The 10,236-nt window shown below is 55.8% G+C and overlaps 1 long non-coding RNA gene across 1 annotated transcript; it reads left to right on the forward strand.

Moving 5' to 3' along the window:
• Positions 1-328: 328 nt before the first annotated feature.
• On the forward strand, positions 329-3,153 carry LOC128626122 (uncharacterized). The gene is made up of 3 exons (XR_008390031.1): positions 329-1,113; positions 1,317-1,466; positions 2,557-3,153. It is a non-coding gene; the product is annotated as an uncharacterized LOC128626122 (long non-coding RNA).
• The last annotated feature ends 7,083 nt before the right edge of the window (positions 3,154-10,236 follow it).

Genomic DNA, 10,236 nt, shown 5'->3' on the forward strand with positions numbered 1-10,236 from the left:
TGGTTTTTCTCTAACCTGCCAAACACACCTGTGCCTCGGGGCTTTTGCATGTGCTGTCTCCTCTGCTAGGGATGCTCTTCCCGATGGACACGCTTGCTTTCCCCTCTTCCTCAAGTATGTTTCCCATGAGGACTTCCTGGAGCATCCTAGTAAGATGAGAACTGCCCCCCCCCCACACACAATACTCCATCCAACTCGATTCCTTCCCCTGCTTCATTTGTCTCCAAAGTCATCAGCGCCACGATATCTATGTGTTTATGTATTCACTCATTGTTGGAACTGTTGGGGATCACTGCTATATCCCTACTGTGTGACCTGACATGCAACACACTGCAAGTGCACAGTGAGTATCTGTTCGGGGAATGACTGATGAAAGCTACTCTTTCAGGATGGCTTCCTCTCTGCCCAGATCAGCGATGCTGATCTAGTTTTATTTAACATCTCAACACAACTGCGGCATAGACACCCTCTTCAGGCTCAGAGAGGCGAACCGGCTCACCCGCGGCCACACCAGCTGGAATCCGCAATTGGACCCATCGAGTGCCAGGGCCCGAGTGCTCAGCCACCATTCAAGAACGGATTTGGCCGTGGATTTGTTTTGAGAAGAACTAATCACACCCCAGCCCAGGGCGTACTGGGGAAAAGGGACCTGGATCTGAAAAGAGATACGAAAACCAAAGCTTAGAAATATGTGTTTCTGGAAGTGAAATCACTTGAGCGATTAAAGAGGAACCTAAGCATCGAAAGTGAATGCCACCTGAAATGAAATGGTTACTGTTTACAGAGGAGCACTGTGTGCAGGGCTTCCGCTGAGAGTCTCACGCACCTGGCCTTGTGCAACCTTCCCAGTGCCCCGAGCAGCACGCGCTGTCACCGTTGTACGGTCGAGGAACACAGGACTCGGGGAGGTTACGTAGTTTTTGAAAGGTCGCTAAGTTACTGTGCGGCGTGTCTGTCTCATCCCAAAGCCTGGGCCACCTCCTCTTTAACCTGCTGCCTCTAACACCTCGTTCTCTGAGATGTAAAGTTGGAGGCTCCCACCTTGTACTGCGCACTTGACCAGGGAGCAGTCAGAGCTGGGCTTGTCTCCTTATTCCCTGCGTGCTGCCTAGTGTAAGTGGTGCTCAGTAAGGGTCTGCTGGCTGGCTAGATGGGAAGAAGGGGGGGAGGGAGGGAGGGAGGGAAGGAGGGAGGGAGAAAAGAAAGAAAGAAGGGAGGAAGAAAAGAAGAGAGGAAGGAAAGGAGGGAAGGAGGGAGGGAGGGAAAGGGACTGGATAGCTTGGTCCAAGCCCAGGCCGATGTCTCTGCTCCTTCAGGAGCCCGTGTGGGATTCCTCAAACCTTCAGACTCCTGGATCCCTTGGCCACTCCTGAATCAGAAGAACTGTGGCCCAGGAAACTGCATTTATGACGCATTTCCCAGGGGATTCTGATGTTCCTCAAAGCTCTGAAAGCTGCAGCTATAAGGTGAGCTCCAGCAGCCCCCTTGTGCCGAGGCCCCTCTCATGTGGAGCCCCCACTGTCTTGATGGGCATCTGCCTGTGGCATAAACAGATGCCAGCTGCAGGCGGTCCAAGAAAAAGCAAGAGAGATTACCAAGGGTGAGGAAGATGACTTATTAGGCAAGATGGGAGGGACCGAGGGGCAGTGTTTGCGTGAGGGAAAGCAGCAGCCACCCATAAATCTAGGGGAAGGCCCGCAGCCCAGGCTGAGAGGCATTATACATCCTGGGTGCCAGCATTATGGGCCTAACGCAGGCAGGATGACATGGGAAACTCGAACTCCATGCCAGGGAGACATCCATAATGGGCGGCTTCCACTACTGGCCCATTAGGGTTTCACAACAAGATTCATCTCTGGGCCTGGGAGGCCCTTCGAGAAGGTCTCATCTATGGGTACTTCCGCTTTTTAAAGGCTTTTGTTCAAGCACTAGTTCCCTTTGTTCAAATGAAATCGGAAAGGTTATCCTAGTTGATACAATAAATGGATATACGGTTTGCCCCTCCCTGGGGGCGTCTCCGCGGACCCCCAGGGCTCCCAGGAACCCCGTGTGAAGGCCACAGAGCTGAGCCATGGTCCTCATCGTGCACAAGGAGAGACAGAGGCCCCGAATAGAGAAGGGACTTGCCTGAGGGCGCGCGGCCAGGCGGGTCCAGCTGCTGGAGACGCAGGGTGGGTCAGACCGGCGTCCTGCCCTACAGGTGCACGCAGGCAAATGGCAGAGGCAACCATAACAACAGCAATAGCAATAACAGGCACACAGAGCGGGCTTCTCTGGACAGACCCTGTTTTCCGTTGGTCCTTTACTGGGGTGACTTTGTTCCATCCTCACCACAGCCCCCCACGGGCTATTAGGGGGACTCACGTTTTATAGATGAGCAAAGGAGGCACAGAGAGGTTGCACACTGTAACCAAGATCACACAGCTGGCGAGAAGGCACAGAGAGGTTGCGCACTGTAACCAAGATCACACAGCTGGCGAGAAGCGGAGATGGAGTTTGAAGCAAGGCTGTGGGCCTCCAGAACGTGTCTTTTCTCCCCCCCCCCCTCACTCCTAGAAGCTGCTGCTCCCAAGAGCACAGAGGCCTCAGCTAAGTAAGTTGGAACTGCCATGCTGCTTCCTTCACATCCTTCTCCCAAGAGAAGCCCGGCTATCCCTTTTGAAGCCCAAATCTGATTGGGCTCTCTCCTGCTCAGATACCTTCAGCGGCTCCCCACTGCCCCGCTTCTTTCTGGACGTCAGCCACAACAGCCAGCCGCCCTCTGGCCCACCTCCCTGCCTTCGTGTGTACACTCCTGGACCCCCGCACTTTGTGGGCAGGCACCCCATGCAGAGAAACTTTTCTGCACACCCCCAAGGCCTGTATACTTCTTCATTTAAAAATCACTAGCCCTGGCTTGTCTAGCTCAGTGGATTGAGCACAGGCTTACAAATCAGAGGGTCACTGATTCGATTCCCAGTCTAGGGCACATGCCTGGGTTGTGAGCCAGGTCCCCGGTGTGGGGGCACGTGAGAGGCAACCACAGACTGATGTTTCTATCCCTCTCTTTCTCCTTCCCTTCCCCTCTCTCTAAAAATAAATAAAATCTTTTTTTAAAAAAACTCAACTTTAAAAAAGTACATAAAATAAAATAAAAATCACTAGTGTGCTACTCTGCTAACTTATGGCATGGATTGAAAAACATACTTAAATGTAATTTAAATAAATTAAATGTGAGGTAAAAAAATAAATAGGAATTTTATTGTTTTCTTCTTGCACCCCAAGGAATTGCCTTGCACACACCCTGGGCTGCCTGAGGTCACCCCTGAGGCTGCACCAGAATCCCCCGGGGCCTCCTTAAAACTCACGCTGCTCCGCCCCAGATTTTCTGATTCCATAGGTCCTACGGGCTGAACTGTGTCCCCTGAAAATTCATATGCTGAAGCCCTAACCCCCAGGTCCTCAGAATGTGACCGCATTTAGAGAAGGACCTTTATAGAGGTAATTTGGTTAAAGGGAGTTCAAGACGGTGAGCTCCCATCCTATCTGACCAGGTCCTTTTAAGAAGAGGACATAGGACACAGAGGGTGAGAGACACGGGGCACGCAGCGGAAAGACCTTGCAGAGGACACAGTGAGAAAGCAGCCATCTGCGAGCTGAGGAAAAACCAGTCCTGCCGACACCCCGGCCTTGGACGTCCGGCCTCCAGCCTTGTGGGACAGTGCACGTCTGGTACTTGAGCGGCCCAGCCCCGCGGGGTTTTGTGACGGCAGGAGAAGCAACTTGAGATGGTCACTGGTGCGGGGCTGAGTCTGGCATTTCTGACGAGCCTCCAGGTGACCCTGCTGCCACGGGGCAGGACCACACTCTGAGAACCGCTGCTCTCTGTCCTCTGAGGGATGGGGAAGGAGCGGCCAAAGAATGAGGGAGGGCTGGAGGCGTGGAGAGGGGGTTTCTGGCCAAGAATGCTGCCCTGGCGTTTCCCGGGCTCCGGGGAGAGGAGAGAGCTCTCCCCCGCGGGGGTGAGCCCTGGGACGGGTCGATGTGTTCCGAGCTGTTACTCTCCCTGCCCTTGGCTGGGGACACCGGGAATGAGTGGTTCGAGGTAGGAGTCTCCTGACACCCATCAGCTCTCCCCGCTGGGGATCCTGGGGCCAGCGCGGGGAGGCAAGCTCAGCCCAGCCCCTTCGCAGAGAACTAGCAGTCCCGGGCAAACAGAGGGCAGGGTGGGGAGCCAGCAAACTGATGAGCTTCTGGCTCATGGGACAGGCCCGTGGCTACAGCCCACCACCCCTTGTCCTAGCAGGAGCCTTGGAATGGCAACCCGAGCTCTGCACCCTTCCTTTGGGGGGAGGATCCAAACAAAGAGACCACTCCTATGGGTCATGAACCTTCTCTGAGCCTCAGTTTCCTCATCCATGAAATGGGCTTGATAACATCTAACCCTCCCCCATATGGTGGTCAGGATTAAATAGAAAAATGATAAATAGTTGGCTTTTTATCCTATGCTTATCAAGTGAGACTCCATTTGACTTCACCCTTACAATAACTAAGAGGCAATCTCCTGTGTAGATGTGGAAACTAAGGCTCAGAGAGGTCCAAGAAGTCACTCAGGGATTCAGGGCCAGGGAGTGGGGCAGCCCTATAGGATTCGGCCCCAACCGCAGAGCCCACACATGACCACGCCGAACCTTCTGCTCAGACAATAGCTTAGGACGGGCCCCGGCTCGGGAGGCACTTGCTGGCTCTTTGTTCCATTGGCTTGGCTCAAATCCCCCGAGTTAATTCCTCAGTCAATTTTGGAAGAAGGAGGAGGCATGAGGGACCAGGCCCTGCCCCGAGCCAGGCACCTTCCTCCCCTGTCCAGGTGGGAAACCCTCAAGATGGGAGACCACACATGGTTCTCAGCCTGACCTCCAGTTTGGTAAAGAAGTGACCAATACTTGTCTCTCCCCGCGATTATGAAGCTCTAGGTGGAAGCCCCTGGAGACAGGCGATTGCTATAACCATGTATTAGACACGTGCCTGCCGGGCCCTGTTAGGACCTGTTCCAGGTGCCAGGGATGTGGCAGAGAAGAAGGCGGACCCGGGGCTGCCCTCGTGGGGTTTGCTCTCACAACCTAGGAGCACTAGCTTGTGCCCATGTCACAGACATGAAAATGGAGGCTCCAGGAAGTTGGGTGGAGAGGGTGAGAGGCTGCCCAAGTCCCGCCCGCTATAAGAAACGATGGTTCTGGAACCGGCCCCCCAGATCCGCGGACCCCCAGTCCCTTGCCGATGCTGTATCACGCTCCCGTCCTGGTCCTCCGCCCAAGAGGGAAGATGCCACCTCTGCTCCCATTACTCTGAGTTTAACCCGGAGGGTGTTAGCTGGGTGGGCTCCACAGTGAGGCGAGGAAGAGACCTTTGCCCACTGTCCATGACCACCAGGCTTTGCCCCAATGAGAAAGGGAGGTTGAGACGGGCAAGAAAATGGAGAGGACAAGAGGGAGATGGAGAAAAAGGGAAGGTGAGAGACAAAAGATCAAAGCAGCACCATTTCAGCTGGTTGAACTCCCTGACTCTTCGAGGGGCAGTTCAAACACTCTCCCACCCAGAAGTCCTTTCTTCAGTTCAGCCACACCAGTCACCCCCTCCTCCTGGTGTGGCATTTCCAGGGCTCGTCTGGTCTCCCACACCAGGTCACACAAGCCAAGATGGTTTGGGTGGCCGGTTGCTGAGACCTGACTCGGCTGGCTTCAGCCACAGCAGGTGCTCAGGGGCTCCCAAGACTGAAAAGACCAAGGGTAGAGCTGGCCTCAGGGGCTCAAACGTGTCATCGGGAACTGTATTTGGGGCTCTGCTGTCCTCTGGGTGGGCTCTGGTCTTAGGAGGTCCTGCCCCCAGGGGCAAGAGGGCCACCACCATCCAGGACCACCCTGCTCCCCCAGCAGACTCCTCCTGGCCCCGCTTGTCTCTGGCATCTACTCTGGAGCCAGAGAGCAGCGGGCAGGCCCTCGGGACAGCCAAATTGGGGTCACAGGCACAGGGGACGGGATTTCCCCAGAGGAAAATGGAGGTCTTACTGTCCAAGGAAGAGGGCAGAGGAAAGAAACTGAACTGCACTCCGAGGCCTGTATCCAGCTGCCTCCCTCATCTCTGCTGCGTGACCTTGGACAAGTCCCCTCCTGATCCTCAATTTCCCCTTTTACAAAATGGGGGTGATACCCTCACTCTGAGGAACGTTTGAGAGGATTTAACCAGCTCAGATATAGAAAAAGCCTTGGGTGGTGCCTGGCACGCAGGAGGCACCAACTTTGGCCTCTCCTCCCACTCTGGACACCCCATACCCAGGCAGGAAAGTTCCACAGCCCTCCACCCCGTGCAGAACAATGACGCTTCTTAAACAGTTGGCTAGTGATTTAATCAGATGCTCCCGCCTTGCAGACATCTCTCTGCACGTGTGAACGGTGCCATCTGTCTTTTCTCCAAGGAGCCTCTCCCAGGGTTATGACGCTCTAGGTGGAAGCCCCTGGAGACAGGCGATTGCTATAACCATGTATTAGACACGTGCCTGCCGGGCCCTGTTAGGACCTGTTCCAGGTGCCAGGGATGTGGCAGAGAACAAGGCGGACCCGGGGCTGCCCTCGTGGGGTTTGCTGTGACTTACCGACATGCCCCACACCTCCCCAGGATTAAAGAACACCCTGTGGCATTAACTCCTTCCAACATCATGGTGCTCATTTCTCAGATGAGGAAACTGAGGTTCCAGGGAGGGACAGCCCCTCAGGGAGGTCGACCACTCAGCAAGCCAGGGGCAGACATGAGAAGTGGCTTCGAGATTCCTCCCCCCGACTCAAAGCCCAAGTCAGAGCTCGATGAAGGTTAATTACAGCAACAGCACTTGTGAAAATCAAGTGGGCCATCTTCCAAGAAGCCAGCAGAGAGAGGGAAGGGAGACAGCTGTGTGCAAAGTCAACCTACGGTCTGCAGGAGCCGCGTCTGGTCCCTACACGGCGGTGCACGGTCCCCCGGGGTGGTCCTCCCAGCAGGCTGGTCAGTGGGGGGGCCCCGGCAGCTCTGTCCCACCTTGACCTGTGGGCCGAGAGCAGCAAGCAGCGTTGACACAGTGGCTGAGCTGCCACCAGGCCCAAACCTACACTTTGGGGCAGGCCTGGAGTCCATGGGGAGAAGGCCCACGTCCTGCACCCCACCCACGAGCGGCCACCAGCTGGGCCACCCAGCAGGGTGAGGTCAAGTCTCTCCCTGAGCTCCAATCGCTGAACAGGCAATGAAGATGTAAGAGTGCACCTGACTAAGGTCCCAGGCAGACATCAGCCATTCACAGTGACTTTGGAACCCAGCCGAGCTCATTTCTCAGCAGCATGACGTCACCCCCCACCCCTGAGCCTCAGCATTCTCATCTGCACAGTGGGGATGTTCAATCTCTACTTTACACAGTGAGGGGTAACAATACCGCCACTCTGCACACATCACACCATACAACCAATACAGTTAGCAATTCAGCGCACGCAAAAAAACAGGCTCAGAAAACGGGAGTTGCCCCAGAACACACAGGTGATACAGGTCTGTCTGACTCCACAGCAGGCCTCTGGCCACCTTCCCCAATGCACAGTAGGTCCTCACTCTATGCCAGGCACTCGCTCTACACACATCCATGCTAGCAGCTTCCAGTTTCGTCCTGCCTACGTCCTGTTGGCGTGTGAGTTCTGAAGGGGTTGGCTGTATTTGCCCTGGAAGACTTGGGAATTCAAATACACTCATGAAACCCAAACAGATGCCTTTATTAATGGCCCACAATCAGGCAGAACCTATTAGCTGAACAAACAGACAAGAAAGCCCTCTGTCCAGTGCAGGAGAAACAAAGGGCTCTTTTTTCCCTGCTGGAGGCTGGATGGCAGCCCTGTGCTCAGGGGAGAAGGCAGGTGTCCTTGGTGGAGAGCCACAGCTCACACATCTCTTCAAGACGCCGGATCCAGACAGAGAAGTTCTCCTTGTATTCCTCACAATCCCGCGCATGCCCTCTCTGTAGCCACAAACACACTTTGTTGGCTAACCTTGCTCAGAGGGGAGGGCTCAGCCAGCCGGCTGGTGCAACGGTCTTGCAGCCAGCAAGGCCCAGAGAGTGAAGGTACCAGAGGGCAAAGGAGAGGCTCCCCTTCCCAAACCTGTGATCACCCCCCAAGAGCAGAGCCCTTCGTCTCCTACGCATGGCTGAGGGACTTGGGTTAAGCGCTAGGAAGGAGGCAGAGAGAGCGCGGCCCTGGACCGAACTTCCAAGGAGCACAGTGGAGGTGCTGCCTCAGTTTCCCCAGAGTGGTCAGCCCTGGGGATGTCTAAAACAAAAGGTTTGGAAATACCAGGCCTGGAGCAACTTCAAGGCTTCCTGGTTACATGACCTCATAAGCAACTCACAGTCGGTCCACACCAGGCTGAATGCTTGGTTTCAAGCACCCGCCCCCCCCACCTGCTCCTCCAACTACACCCTCCCCCTTCCCCATTCAGGGCCACGGCACCCAGACTCCCATGCAGGCCAACACTCCTCAGACCGAACCCTGAATTCCTTCTCCCACCGTATTTGCTTTGCTTCGAAATGTGTCCAGAATTTGGCCATTCTTACCACCTCTTCACGTCTACCACCCGACCCAAGCACCCACCCACCGTCTTTCTGGGGAATGATTGACATGTCTCCTGATGGGTCTTCCTGCTTCCTCCTGATACCCCTCTAGTTTATCCTCTCTAGAGGGGCCGGAAGTGAAATGAGGTCCTAAGGGTGGAGGCCTCACGCCCATTGGGGTTCACGCTGTCTCTTTGCATGTGCCCGGACAAAGCGGCTGGTGTGGCCGTCTACAGCCAGGAAGCTGTGAGAAAACCCGGGGGTGTCGGCTCATGGTCAGTTTACATGATTTGATTGTGGAATGGGTGCACTGTTTTTTAATATTTTATTTTTTAGACTCAGAGAAGGGAGAGGGAGAAAGAGAGGGAGAGAAACATCAAATGAGAGAGGGAGAGGAACATCGATGTGCAGTTGCCACCCACATGCCCCCACTGAGAACCCGGCTTGGGCACATGCCTGCCCGACTGGGAATTGAACCTGTGACCCTTTGGCTTGCAGGCCAGTGCTCAATCCACTGAGCCACAGAGGGGCTGGCAGCTCTGCTTTGAGGTGGGCTGAGGCTTCAGCGCCAGGCCAGGCCCGAGTCAGGGCTGGATCCATGTGAGGTGTTGGGCAGAGCGAGTTCAACAAGTGGGCCCCGTCACGGCCCCCAGAGTCCCCGGCCTGATCCCCACCGGGGCCGTGCGCTGGGGTGGGGGTGCTCGCTGGCCAGTGAAGCCTTCCCTACCTTGCAGCCGCTGGCAGCTCCCGGCCTTCAGCTCACTCCTCAGGGACAGGGTCTCAAAACGCCCTCGTGGCCTCTGGAGACAGGTTCTCTGGAGACGTGCTCTCTCCATAACAGCCCTGGTCAGGGCTCCGGCTCAGGCAGCGCCCGGGCGCCTGGGAGCAGCAGGTTGCAGTGCAGGCGCTGAGGGTGTCACTGGCCCCCAAATGCCCACCTTGTGCAGAGCCCGGTGAGTGAGGAAATCCAAGAGGGTAACCAGAGTGGCTGCCAATGCCCAGGGGACAGACTCGCCCCTTAGCCACCTGGCCCACGGAGCCCAGCTGCTCCTGCCACAAAGCACAGGAGGGCGGCACCAGGCTCGCCGGGTGCCAGCAGGCCTGTGGCCTCTCCTGCTGAGGCAGGGAAGTTCAGGGGTGTGAAGAACAAAGTCTTGCCCTAGCGGGGTCACCAACCACAGCAGATCAGGAAGTGACCCCTTGGCCCGGCTGGGTCGTAGTTTCCCCCTCTGTGGTAGGAAGAGAAGGGCCTCCGAACCTCACCCAATTCACCCTACTCCTGGCCCCCGGGGAGAGCTCCCCAAATCAAGGTGTGGAGCAAACGTGGGGCAAAGGTCGAGATGGCACAAGACGAGGGCCAGCGGAGGGACAACTATTGACTAGTAAGCTGTGACCCAGATTAAAAGCCTGTCTATGTGCAGGTGGGCCAAGGCATAAAAACCTTAGATTGGATTCAAGTAATTAAAGGCCTGAAGGTGTCACGTGATATTTCTGCTCGCAACTCACAGCTCAGTGGCCACCACTAGTCACGGGGCCCCATCCAGTCGTGGACCCCAGAACACGCCATCCTGTGGCGTGCACAGAAGGCGAGAAGCCACGCAAGCAGACCGCCCCCGCGGCATCTCCGCTCCACAGAAAGG

The sequence above is a fragment of the Artibeus jamaicensis genome, unplaced genomic scaffold (assembly GCF_021234435.1).
Source record: "Artibeus jamaicensis isolate MK-2021 breed Jamaican fruit bat unplaced genomic scaffold, CSHL_Jam_final scaffold_3151, whole genome shotgun sequence".
Classification (NCBI taxonomy): domain Eukaryota; kingdom Metazoa; phylum Chordata; class Mammalia; order Chiroptera; family Phyllostomidae; genus Artibeus; species Artibeus jamaicensis.